General features: G+C 51.2%; 1 long non-coding RNA gene across 1 annotated transcript in view; it reads right to left on the bottom strand.

Moving 5' to 3' along the window:
- LOC138492130 (uncharacterized) overlaps positions 1-13,070 on the bottom strand; it is a 330,625-nt gene extending 317,555 nt beyond the window's left edge. Inside the window, exon 1 of the long non-coding RNA XR_011276146.1 lies at positions 11,974-13,070. This is a non-coding gene — a long non-coding RNA (uncharacterized lncRNA). The remainder of the gene's footprint in view (positions 1-11,973) is intronic.
- Positions 13,071-14,267: the final 1,197 nt, after the last annotated feature.

Here is a 14,267-nt window from a genome sequence, read left to right as displayed (position 1 = left end):
AGGGCCTCATTACGACCCTGGCGGTAAGTGAAAAACGATGCCGGTAAAGGATTACCAGCATCGCTTACCGCTAGGTCCGATTATGATCCGAGTAAGTGCAATTAGCGGTACCGTAGTTAACGGTGCCGCTAACAGCACCAAGGGCGCGGGCCCACGACCCCCCATGCCGGAAATAGCGGCATGGCGCAAATTGGGGAACATCACGAGTCAAGCGGACATGCTCTTAACGCCCTTGCGAAGGCCGTAAAGTACCTTACCGCCATGGTGCAAATACCACCATCGCGGACCAACCGTAAATGGCCATGTGCAGTGTTCCCAGCTGCCACAGGTGCACACAATCAGCACAGGTGGAGGCAATACAGACTCACCAAGTACAAAAAGAGCAAACCCCACCCCTTCCCACACCCAGTCACACTCCACAATGATTCCAATAGGACTAGCAATGTTGGGGCTGGAGGACCTGATTGCAATGCAAGTGCTACAACAACAACAACAACAGGCAGCACAGAGGAGACGCAGGAGGAGAAGGAGGGCAAGGCAGGGCCAGCAAGCCCCACCAGCACAGCCAATGCCACCACGCAGGCAGCCCCCAATCCCACGCATCAGAGCCAGTCCATTCAAATTCACAGCTGAGCAGATCCACACCTTGTACCGTTTGGACCGGGACACCATCACCACCATCGTGGACATGATACACAACAACATCGTCAGCATGATTGAAACACCCACCGCCATCCCCCCCTACTGAAGGTAGTGTCCGTGCTCCACTTCCTGGCCACAGGCACCTACCAGCACACAGTGGGGCACTTGCATGGCATTTCACAACCATTATTCTCACGCACGCTGATCCAAGTGCTCGATGCCCTCCTCAAGCACACAGACGACCTCATTTCCTTAGCACGGTCTGCCCGGGAAATCGCAAACACCAAAGTGGGTTTGCATGCACTAGCTGGCATACCTGGTTGCATTGGTGCCATCGATTGCACCCATGTGGAATTGGTGGTCCCACATGACATTGAGGTAGCGTACCGCAACCGTAAACTATTCCACTCAATCAACGTGCAAATGGTATGTGACTCCAACAGGATCATCACACATTGTTGTGCCCGATTCCCCGGATCAACCCATGATTCAATGGTCCTGCGTAACTCCACAATATCACGCTACATGGAGCGACATGCAGGGCCAAGATCCTGGCTACTCAGTGAGTCTCATGTCATGGCCATGGAAATGTGAAGTGGGTAGGTGATTGACGTATCAATGCATACTTTACCTGGCTGAAAGGGGGAGGGGGAGAGATGCGTACTTTACCTGGCTGAAAGGGGGGGGGATGCATACTTTACCTGGCTGAAAGGGGGGGGGGAGTGATGCATACCTTACCTGGCTGCGAGTACCAGAGGCAATGGAGCCAGCTCATACACTAAAGCAGCCCAAACGTCAACTGGCACCTGAACACATAATGCCCGATGTAAGCAGCCCTACTATGTGAATGAAGATGTGTCCCAACCATGACACAACCATCTGCAAGTGCACTGTACCGAATCGGACCACATCGACCTCAACGAAATGCACCTACATGCAATGACTTCAGCCAATACACGGCACCAAACACCATCAACTGAAAGGCCAGTTCCCCATAACTGCGCACAAAGGAGGCACATGACGGACAAAAACATCAATACACCACTACACAGACACCGACCCCCAAAAAAATTGGCTGGCAACATTAGTAGTGCTCAGTGGGGTCATCATGAGGCTGACAGCAATGTTGCCATGATGAGAGCATTGATATCACTGGACACCTGCCAGGTCAACAAAACAAACGCCATGGACTAACACAGTGGATGGGCACTCACAAGGCACTGGACCCCCCTGCATACACTGGTTGATGGCATGCAAAGCAGTCCATGAGAGGAATACACATATACCGGTCACATAGTGTGACTCCATTTGTGCATGTAAATGTGGTACAAAGTAAGAGATGAATGCATGCCATGGTGGCACGTCATGATTTGAGATTTGATGTCATGACTGACACATACATTGTTGCCCACATACAGGTGATGCAGGCTATCCCCTGAAGAGGTGGCTCCTTACCCCAGTCCGGAACCCACAGAACCAGCACGAGGAGGACTTCAATCGTGCACATACACAAACCCGTGTGGTGATTGAGCAGACATTTGGCCTATTGAAGGCACGGTTTCGCTGCCTCAGCAGGTCTGGTGGGGCACTCCTGTACCGCCATGAGAAGGTGGCGAAGATCGTCATGGCATGTGTCATGCTACACAATATGTGCATCAGACGGAATGTGCCCCTGACGCTGAACTGCAACCACCTGACGATGAGGAAGAGGAAGGTGGGGATGGGGCAGCACCTCAGGGAGGCAGCGATGCACAGGAGGGACATGACATGCATCGGACTCTTATCAACCAATGTTTCTAGCACACACGGATGGGGGGTGTCACATGGAGATGGCAATTGGGGCACTGTGTGTGTCTGGGATATGCACACTGTGGACTGTTCACCAATAAAGCACACATACGCAATGAGCAATGTCCACACATTTGATTTATGCTCAAGCAAAAATTGTATTGTAAATGTGAATTCAATTAACACACCCACTCCCCCCTCCCCCCTCAACTCCCCAACACATGCACACCCCTCTCCCCCCTCAACTCCCCAACACACCCACTCCCTCCTCCCCCCACAACTCCCCAACACACCCACTCCCCCCTCCCCCCTCAACTCCCCAACACATCCACTCCCCCCACCTCCCTCAACCCCCCAACACACCCACTCCCCCCTCAACTCCCCAACACATGCACACCCCTCTCCCCCCTCAACTCCCCAACACACCCACACCCCCTCCCCCCACAACTCCCCAACACACCCACTCCCCCCTCAACTCCCCAACACACCCACTCCCCCCAAACCCCTCAACCCCCAACACACCCACTCCCCCCTCAACTCCCTGCAAAAGTGCGTGGATGCCTGTGGTGAAGTGCCTAATGTGGGATTGTTCCACTGGGCAACCTCTATTGGCAGCCCCCGCTGCCGGCCCCCGGGGCACCCCTGCCTTTACTCCGCAGGTTCCTGGCCGACCTGCAGAAGGGGCTGCTTGGGGCAGAACTGGCAGCGGAGGAGGTACTCGGCTGCTCACTAGGACGCATGTCCCCCATTGTCTGTACAAGCTCTGAGAGCACGTGCCGCACCGCGGCAAGTTTGGCACAGATATCCTTGGTGGAGGATTGTATGGCTGCCTTCACAGTCTCGGCACATTTTAGCATTTCCACACTTGCACCTCCACATTCGGCCACATGCTGAGTCAGGAGTGAGGACAGTTGGTGTTGGCATGTTAAGATTTGGTCCAGCGACTCTTGGTTTTTTTGGGCATTGGATAATGCCAGTGGCGTGTTCATTGGGCTCCTCCCCTCCTCCACACCTTCCACTGGGCATGGAGTGGCTGGCCAGGAGTCATCAGGGGATTGCCCCTGTGTGCCATCATCATGCAGGCTACATGGGGACAGGTAGGGGGAATGAGGGTGGGCAGTGGGGGGGACATTCTACGACATCATCATCATTCCCCACATCACTATCCGAGCATGCTGCAATGGCAGCAGTCTCCCCAATCGTGCTGCTTCCTGCAGACACAGTCCCTTCAGTGGCCACCAGTTGTTGGATGTCTGTTGCTGGTGTACCATGCTGCTTGCCTTGGTGCTTATCGGTGCCCTGGCCTGTGTTGTGGCTGTCGATTTTGGCTGCTGTGGGTGTTTGTTTTGTCCTGCAGAGGTGGAGGGTTGGTGTGGTGTCACTTCGGGCCTGGCCTTCTTGGCAGGTGTGGTGCCAGTGTCTTCCTCGCCAAGGTCCAAATGGGAGCCTGTGGTGGAGCAAAGGAGGGAAAGTGTTATTGATGGGTCTGCGGACATTGAGCAGGCATTGTGATGACTGCTATCCTTTTGATAACTAGATGGTGCACATTGGAGGCAGTGACATACATGTTGTCTCCCTTTTGGGTGGGAGAAGCATGCAGGAATGTGATTGCCTACAGTGAGAGTGTGCATACTGCATGTGTACAGGGTGTAGGTCAATAATGCCTGTAGGCAGTCTTCTGCTGATGTGTCGCGTTAACCCTATTAGGCAACATTGTGCTTCCCATGAAACTGGACTTCAGAGAGTTTTGCATGGCTTGATTTGAGGTACCTACCTGCGTCACCTGATGTCGGGGCTCCTCTCTCCATTTCTCCGACCCCCTCGATGCTCTCGATGCTAATGGTTGTGGCACATATCTCCTCCCACGGCTGCAATTTTATCGGTGAGTCTGCTCCTCCACCAGTTGCCATGCCCAGATTTCTGTTGGCAGACAGTATACTCCTTACGCGGAGCCGGAGGTCGCCCCACCTTTTCTGGCATTGTCTTGTGGTGCGGGGTGTTGTTGCAACTGCACTGACCCGCTGTGCGACTAGGTCCCATATGGCCTTCTTCTGTGCTATTGCCGGTCTGGTCATTTCAGTTGAGAATACAACATCTGCGTTTTCCTGTAGGGTTTCCGCCAACATGGTGAGCTCTTCCCTAGTGAAGCGCTCCTGCCGCAGGCGATTGCAACTTTTTTTAACAACTTTCGGCATTCTGACGATGGGTGGATGTGGGTGAAGGTTTGTGGCGGGTCTCGGGGTCAGATGTGCACTGGTTGTGGAGGATGGCAATGGATGGCCGCCGTGCTCTTTCCCGTTCCGGTGGCGCAACTTCCGGATCCGCTTCTTTACGGTCACTGCTAATAGCGGTCACCGCTATTAGCGGTGATCGCTAATATCGGTGGGTAGGGTGGGTAGGGTGGCGGTAGTGCACCTTGCACGGCATACGATGCCGGTAGGTGCCGTTTTTGGGATGTTACCGGCATGGCGCAGATTACATTACCGGCATGGCGCAATGCTCGTGCCCGAGAGGTCGTAATGTACCGCTTTTAGCGGTTTCTGGCCAGCACGGACACGTTAGTTGCGTCATGCCGGTAATGTCTATTACTTACCGCCTGGGTCGTAGTGAGGCCTATAGTTTCTGTTGCCGACGCATTACATAAAGCATTACATAAAGCATATCAGCCGTGAACGTTGTGTGCGCCACATTTACATTCACCAATTCTTCAAATGTAATTGCCAATAACTTGATCTTCCTTTAAAGTGTCTGCCGCTAACTTTGTCCTCATTGCATTGCGGCAATGCGGTCTGAAGGAACTCCTTGTTCTAACATCTCTTCCAAGGTACGTCCAGACGTTCGCTACATTTCAAGGGCCATTCCTCTAATGCTTCAATGCGTATCTTCTCCGAACTCCGGAGACAAGGACGATGGCGCAGGGCCCTCACCAGTGCGTTCCAGCCAAACGGCTGACATGAAACGCAAGGCTTCACTTGGCACGTGCCACCATGGCCCATGAACTCTCGCCAGCTGTCCCAATCATACCTCCAGGTCTCTGCTCCAATTTTTCTTAATTTTTTATTCCATGCAACACTGCAATCACGGGACTGAACTCCATGTCTCATAATGCTTCTGGCAATTGGAGCCTGGCATGAATCAGTGCGCACATCTCCTGGCAGTCTTCCTTTAAGGATCTCTACCCATCCAGCCCTCTCTTCGTTGCCAGGGCCAGGATTTACCATGCCAGACTCTTTGAGCTCCATGGATGGGCTTAAACTTTCCAAACAACGCTGATGCATCTACTCTGCTTCCATGGACTCCGTTCTTCACATGGACTGACTTCTGCATAGGCTTCATCCGATGAGCCCCTTCAACTGCTTCATTCTTCACTCTCCCCTTCTCTTCATGGTTCTTTCTGGATACCTCGTTGCCAAAATTATGTATCCTGAGTCGGGTAAAAGGACAAGGAGCAGGAACCAGACTGACCCAGGTAAATTGCAAATGAAACATGGATGCTTTATTCTTCTTAGTTACAGGTTACACCATAGAGGGGAGAGAGAAGGTAACATGCATCTACTCTAGTCCCTTTCATCACTCCAAGTCTATAACTGACATCCTTCGAACCCCCAGGCCGCCAACACTCCACATTCCACACAGCATTCTCACAAGCCTCACCTTGCATACACTCAGACTCATACATTCAATTCACTACACAAAGGCAATACAAAAATACTTCACATGACACCACAAGCAGGTGCCCTCCTGAGCTGATGTTCGTCTGCACTGTAAAAACCCACATTCCACTTGTGGACTCTCCATGGTTGTTCCCAGTACAAGTTCTGGGGGTGTCATGTTCTCTTTCTAACACCTCCACCTGGACCCCTCCTTTGCGTGAAGTCACTCCCCCACTGGGTCACTGGCAGGAAGCAAGCATGGAACCAAAAGAAATACTCGGTTCTTGCCAAGCCCCTCGTGAGCGGTTTATCCCTGTTTTGGTGCAGTCGCATAAATGTACTTGATCTACCTTTGCTAGAGAATGCTTTTGTTTAATTTACCTGAAACGCAACCCAACTGCATATATGCCTATATTCCTGTCAGGGTTAAAGGGCACACCTCATATAGTTACATTTCCACCCTGGTTCACAGTTCATATGGCACTGGTTCAACGGTTAAGTTCTTCCTTCTCTGGTGCAGGTATTACTTTGCTAGTGAAATAATAATCCTCTAGTGCAGTTGGTGATCGCCCTCTTGCGCAGCTATTGGTTCTGCGTGTCAGTTACTGGTTCTCTGTTACAGTACTAAGGTGATGATTCACAGAGTGGTTTCCAACGGGCTTGTGCCATTATAAGATGCTTCTGTGAATCAGGCCCCAAGTCCTCTATTTTCTTTAGTTCACTGGTGAAGGCACTGACACTGTGCTGCAGTTATTTATCTTGCTGTGGTGTAAGGTATTAACTTTCTGGTGCAGTTACATGTTCGCGGATGCAGTTCTTTGCTAATGTCTGTTACATATATTTCCCTAGTGCAGTTGTTGCTCTGGTGCATTTATTATCTCTCACTGATACTTTAGTGCAGTTGTTGATCTTGCTCTTCTGAATTTATTAGCTCCCCGGTACAGTTACAGTTTCGCTGGTGCAGTTCCTAGCTGCTGTCTGTTACATTTATTTCCCTAGTGCAAGCGTTGATCCTCTGGTGCAGTCATTACGTTGCTACTGAACTAATGAACCCCTAATGCAGTTTGCAGTCGGCCTCCGGCGCAGTGATTGGTTCTGCGGGTCAGTTACTAGTTCGCAGATGCAGTGCTAAATTCCCTATTATCTTTAGTTCACTGGTGAAGGAACTGATACTGTGCTGCAGTTATTTATCTTGCTCTGGTGCAGGTATTAACTCTTTGGTGCAGTTATATCTTCACTGGTGCAGTTTTTTTAAAAAGCTTTATTTATGAGGTGCTCGACATTGCAACAGAAGACCAAAGTAGCAGAAGCATAAACTGAAATACAATCTTACATTTGTTATTGCTCACATTGGTTACGTACAGGTCGAGGCGTGGTGTTACGTAAATAGTAGCTTCAATACGTAAATGACATCTTAAAGGGGATAAGAAGGAAGAAGGGGGACTAATAATTGTTCAGTGAGTCCCCATCGCGTCGGGCATTCACCTGTATCGACAGTAAATACTTACGGAATGGTGCCCAGATGTCCACCGGTTTGCAACTCCCAGGTTGCAACAGGGGCCAATGTTCCTATTGATCAGAAGCCCATGTGGTGGCTCATAGCCAGTGTGTCACAGATGGGGGTGGTAGGGTGCAGCCATAGTAATAGTATACATCTTATTGCCAATAACATAAAGAGGCTCGCCTGTCTATGGTAGCCACATCATAGTTGCTCGAACCTGTGAAATAAACAGCTCAGTGGAGTATGTTCGATGGTGCAACCAAATATCACAGACATAGTATCACATACCTCTCCCCAGTAAATTCTCAGTTCAGGACAATCCCAGAGCATATGGAGATATCTCGCCTCGTCAGAGTGGCATCTGGGACACTGAGAGGGGTGGGTGTGGGAAATGTGGTGTAGTCTGGTCAGAGTGTAGTGGAATCTATGGAGTACCTTGAATAGTATCAGTTGAAACCTGGAGTTAAAGGAGACTGCTTTGGTCTGTAGGCACATAGCTTCCCACATCTCATCAGTGATGTCTATAGCTAGGTCCTTGGCCCAGGTTTCGCAGAGTTCCGTGAGGGGTCTCTTCCCATGGTGCTGCAGCAAGTCATATAACCTGGCTACACCGCCACCGGTAGCAGTTTTCCCTCATAACAACCTCCAGTAATGATTCATCAGGGGGAAGTGTAGGGAATTCCGGCGAAGCTGCTTTAGCAGCCCGGGGGAGCTCCGCGTACTGTAGCCAGCGCGTGGAGAGTCTCCTTGTAGGCCCTAGCCCTGATATTCACCAATCTTCAGAAGGCTTCCAGGCCCCCTTGCCTGCAAAGTGCACTACTGCTTCGACTTACCATGAAAATGCAGGGCACTACCCTGGCCCTGGCCCTACTAGCGTGGAGTCCCCACAAGCAAAGACAGCCACGCCGAGCCCACTGCTTTACTGGGGTGCTACACTACACTCTTCATCTCCACTGACCACCTAACGTCCCACAAAAGTGGTGAGAGAAAGTACAATAACCCCCACTGCCACTACAGCCCCACCGGAGTACAACATCTACTCATACCAGCCTCAGCACACAACCCTCTCCTTGAGAACCATGCGCAACATCTTTCTTACCCCATACGCGGGGCACTCAGGCAGCCCTGCTTGCGGCAGTAGTGGTCTTGCATCAACGGCTCACGGCGCCCCGACATGTTCTGCTGCTGGCTCCCTCTGCTGCCTTGGGTGTGGCCTTGGCAGGCATATTATTCGAGCTCTGCTTCTTCCCAGCCCTCTTGGTCATTGTTACTTTGTTACAGAGGTAGGAATGTCTGGTGTGGCAGTTGGTGTGGAAGGTGGGCCTGACTGCGATGGCTGTGGGCTGAGAGAAGTTCACCAGAAGTTAGGACACGCAATGATATTACACTACATACTCGACCCAATGTAAGGGTGTAATGACCCTCATTCATAAGTCCATACCATATGTCCACAAACAGGCACAATTAGATCCACTAGGGCACTATGTACTATTGCGGGCTGTGCTGAAAGGTCAAGAAATAGTCCTTCTGAATATGTATGAGCCAAACATGGATGACCCCGAATTTTAATCAGAAATGTGTGAACTGCTGGCGCTATACCCTCTAATCCCAGTATTGTTGGGTGGCGACTTCAATACTATAGTGGATGTGGATCTTGACACGTCCGGAAACAGGCCTATAAGGTTGACTAAGGCTGCCCAGACGATACTAGAGGGCCTATCTGACCTTGAGATGGTAGACGCCTCGAGGATACTCCACCCGAAATCATGTTAATACTCTTACTATTCCACAGTGCATGACTCCCACTCCTGGATAGACATCTCGTGGCTGTCCGGCGCCCTCATAACCCACCTTGGGGACACCGACATACTAGCTAGAACCTTCTGAGATCACTCCCTGATCACACTGATGCTAACACTGGGTGATGCATTGAGAGCTAAATCGCAGTTGTTACTAGACCCCATATTTCAGGACAAAATGGGGAGGTGCGTGGACGAGTACTTCGAGATAAACACAGGCTCTGTTGATACACAGGCGACCATATGGGAGGTCTTCTAAGTCTATGGGTTTCATTACGACCCAGGCGGTAAGGGGTTAACTGCGCTGTAAAAGGTAGCGGTGCCGTTAACCCCTTACTGCCTAATTACAAGGTCCCTTTGCGGGTCCCGACCTTAACGGCTGTTTTTTACCAGCCGTTAAGGATTGGACCCGCAAAGGTACCTTGAAGGTATTTACGGTACCGCAATTTGCGGTACCGTAACTACTGACTTCCCCATTTCCATTGAGCCCTGTGGGGGCAAAAATGGGAATGGGGAAGGGCCAATGGTGAATGGGGAATTACCGCCCCGCCAACCTTGGAATGGGGCGGTACTTCCGCCATTCACCATGGCGCAATCGGTAAAATACTGGTGGCAACCATGGCGCTACTAGCGCCATGGTTACCGCCTGGGTCGTAATGACCCCCTATGTGCGGGGCATGTACCTGACCACCGAGTTGGGGCGGCTAAAGCCAATAGGGAGGAATATTCACACAAGCAAAACTAACCTGAGGCGCCTGGAGCAGCAATATGCGGCCACACTTTGCTCCACCGCGCTAAGGGACATTAACGCTGAACTCGACGGATTCCGGGCACATGCAGACAGAGAATTGAAATTTCTACATAACCCAGGCATGGCAATACAATATAAGGGGAAGGCTAGTGCCCTGATAAGCTACCAGCCGGGATGGCACAGCAAGCCGGGGGAAACTGCCATATTCGATATGTGCAAGACGTAACGGGTGCGCTGGTTCACACCCCTCGCAAGGATACCAAGGTGTTCCACTCCTTTTATGCCACACTATATGCTAACTCAGACACAGCAATCCTCACCGAGATAGACGATCACTTGGATAAGCTACCATTATCACTCCTCTGACGAGATCTCTACGGCCATAGAGTCCCTCCCATCAGGAAAGGCCCCCGGACCAGATGGCCTCACATGGAATTTTTCAGCACTTTAAACCCTGCCTTGCCCCCCGATTGACTGCCCTATGGGAAGAAGCCTGCACATTGGAAACACCCCCCCCACTCTATGCGAAGCCGTGATTACAGTCCTGCTAAAACCTGAAAAATCAGCTGAGCAATGCGAGTCTTACCGTCCCCTCTTCCTCATAGACTCAGACGTTAAAATATTCGCAAAAGTCCTAGCCCTCACACTTGCCCCTTACATGATACACATATCCATCCATACCAGTCTGGTTTTGTTCCCGGCCTCTCCACAGCGCTTAATCTAAGACGCCTTTTCAATGTCCTGGCCCAGATAAACCAAGAAGCACAAGCAGTTGTTGCGGCTCTTGATGTCCGGAAGGCCTTCGACTCGGTATTCTGGCAATTTATATGTGGGCAGTGCTACATAAATGCAATTTTGGGCCTCGGTTCATATCAGGGGTGCAACTTCTATACACGTCACCTACCACTAGAGTCAATATAAATTGGTCACTCTCCGATTCTATTCACATTTGCAGTGGGAACCGACAGGGATGCCCGATATCGCCTTTATTATTCACTATCGTGATGGAACCCCTTGCAGATGCTCTCCGACCGACATGCCCAAAGGGATTCTGACTCTTGGGTGAACCCCAAATAATCTCGCTATACGCGGATGACGCACTACTATTTGTATGAGGCCCTACACTAAATCTCGCCCCAATCATGCACAATATCCTATCCTTAGGGATGCTGTCTGGACTTCAGGTCAATTGTGCTAAATCCGAACTGTTCCCTCTTACTGACATCACTGTCCCCGCCGGACCTCATGGGATTCACCTGGACACCCCAGGAAATCAAATACCTCTGAATCATCGTGACACGCCACCCAAAGCCACTCTATACCCGCAACATGGGGCATACTTATCCCAACTCACAGCCAAGCTTTGCGCCTGGGCTAAACTACCACTTACGATAGCTGGCCGCATTGCACTCCTTAAAATGATCACCCTCCCGAAGCTACTGTACTACTTCCGAAATATACCCCTGTGGCCCGGGGCTCTGTTCTTTGAGACTCTGAGAGCGGCGATTAATAACTTTTTGTGGCATGCAGGTGTGGTTAGACTAAAATGGGATACACTAATGAGACCCTACATACTGGGCGGACTAGCCGCCCCAGACTTTGTAAAATACTGGCTAGTGGCAGAGGCGTGCTATGCAGCAAACTGGTTCGATGCCGACACACGTGACCCACATGTTAAGATCGAGCAGTAAGCAGCAGGCACCCGTGTGGTAAGCTCGCTGATATTACTACCGCCATGGAAGGGCCCAGCAGCTTGTAACCCTATTGCAGTGACAACACTGGCCTGGGGCAAAATATGGAGAATGTTAGACAACCCCTGCTCTTTTCATGGAGACTTACCATTATGGAACTTTTTCCAGAGGTTCCCCAAAATAAAGAAAGCAGCTGCACGACAGTGGGCAATGGAAGGCTATGCAGCAGTGAGGGATGTGTACAACATGGGGTCCTTTATCACACAGGGCTGGTGTCTCTTGTAGTGAAAGGGCCCCGCCTTGCCTGTTGCGAGTCCTGAAGGCAGCTGGGGTGTGAGAAGTGCTGCGTACTCAAGGGCACATAATGTTAGTGCTGCCGCATGGTCACCGGGTGCTCCATTCTGCAGATGCAAGGAGTGGGTTGGTGGCGGTATAAAGGTTTTAGAAGGGAGAGACCACAGGATCCATATAAAGTATTGCACTTGGCAAGATGTGATTTTTTGTTGCCATGAGCGTTGATGGACCTGGAGGCCTCAGTGCAGTAGTAGGTTGCAGGCAGCTTCACAACCTGCGAGGGTGCTGCGTGTTGCAGCTCAAAGAGGGGCTGTGTGACGTGTTTACTAGGTTGGAGGGAGAGCACCTCGATGGCAGCAGTTGTCTGTGGGTTCCCACATAGGTTAGGTGGAGTATTAGGTGTTGATCAGGGTGCTGCACCGCTCCTTGCAGCAAGCAGCCCTGTCGTGATGAATATGGGTACCACTAGCAGCGGAGGACACAGGGTGCACCGCATGTCCCGCACTGTTCATGACCTGAGGGGGCGGGAGAAAGTCAGGATGCAACTCAGTGCTGGGGCCGGGAGCGCGGGCCGAGGGCTGGTCGGACTGACCTGGGTGTTCCAGAGGAAGGATGTGCAGCTGATCCACTTCTCCCAAGGCAGGCGCCCCTCTAGGTGCCGGCGTAGCAGTCTGGGCACTAGGCAGCTCCTGTGCCGTGCCTGCCGATTCAGGCAAGCACAAGCCAGGGGGGAGGGGCGCACAGCCATCAGCACGCCCTCAGGTCTGCAGCAGTCAAGCAGGCTCCCCCGTTATCCATCCGCGTTGGTACCTGGACGGTACGGTAGTGTAGGACTTCAGCGGTTTCAGGTGAGTCGTGTTTAGCGCTTAACGCACCCTTGGATTGAGGATGTTAGGTGCGTAGCAATGCCGGGCACAGGAGCTCCTGTCTCAGGCAGCCATCTTCATTGTGCGCAACAGCGCCCCCCGCAGTTCTTAGCTCTTGGTTACATTTATTTCCCCAGTGCAAGCGTTGATCCTCTGGTGCAGTCATTACTTTGCGACTGCACTAATGAACTTTATTTCCTTTTAGGCTCCGGGATTCTCGCGGGGCGTGGCGCGTGACTAGGCTCCCATTACCTGCACGCTCACTAGATTTTACAATCTTTTATTTTAGTTACTTATTTTAATTCTGCTCCCTCTGGGTCTTGATTCCTTTTACATCATTTTTGCTGCTGGATGGTGCCTGGCCTCCCGGCAACCGATGCTCGGCTCGGTCATTGCTGCATCTGTGTTTTGGTTCAGGCACACACTCACTGCTGGTCAGCAGTCATTCCTCAATTTTCATTACTGCTGACAATGGATTGGCTAAGGTAATTTAATGTGTGGGGTGAACCCTGCCTTGTGCAGACAGCGCAGCAGGTGCACTCTTTGCATACCGAAATTGTGCCAAAGTTAAGCCTGTCTGGGTACGTCCGGTTCCCGGGCCGGCCAGCAGGTTTTCCTCGTTCGATTCAATTTAAATATTCACAAAATACCCTCCTGATACTGGCACCCTAAGGTAACGTGTTTACCCTGTTGTTTGATATGACTAGTCCTGTCCCCTTGGTTCTAGGTAATCATGTCAACACCTCCTTGAGTGTCCAGCTGCTTAACTGCTGTTCATTAGTGGCACATGCTGCCGATGTCTTTCACCTGATTCAGGAATGGCCCTGACTTGCTTTGTGTCACAGAAACTTGGCAGTCCGATACTTCGACGCGCATGTTCCCCCAATTCCTGCTAGATGGCTACAAAATCTTACATCTAGAATGAGTTGCTGCTCATCCGGGTGGGGAGATAGCCTTTATAGTCAGGACTGCACTTCAGGTGACTGACTACCTTACCAATAAATCATGATTTGGGATTGAGGCTCTGCTAATGTGCCTAGCCTTGTCCGCCTCTGAATCATTTCACTTTTCATGAGGCTACTGCCCTCCTGGTTCCTATGTGCATTTTCTCCAGACTTTTCTGGAGTTTATAGCCTCATTGAACCTGATTCATACGAACTTGGTGGTCTTGGGCGATTTTAATTTGAGGCTTAACTCTACATTGCCTCCAGCGTTAGGCCAATTTTGCGCGACTTCTTGACATTGGCTTAATTCAACACGTTGACCATCCTACCCACCTAGG

Source organism: Ambystoma mexicanum, chromosome 10, assembly GCF_040938575.1.
Source record: "Ambystoma mexicanum isolate Mex_15411 chromosome 10, UKY_AmexF1_1, whole genome shotgun sequence".
Taxonomy (NCBI): domain Eukaryota; kingdom Metazoa; phylum Chordata; class Amphibia; order Caudata; family Ambystomatidae; genus Ambystoma; species Ambystoma mexicanum.
Note: the sequence above shows the minus strand (reverse complement) of the source record. Positions and strands in the feature narration are given on the sequence as shown.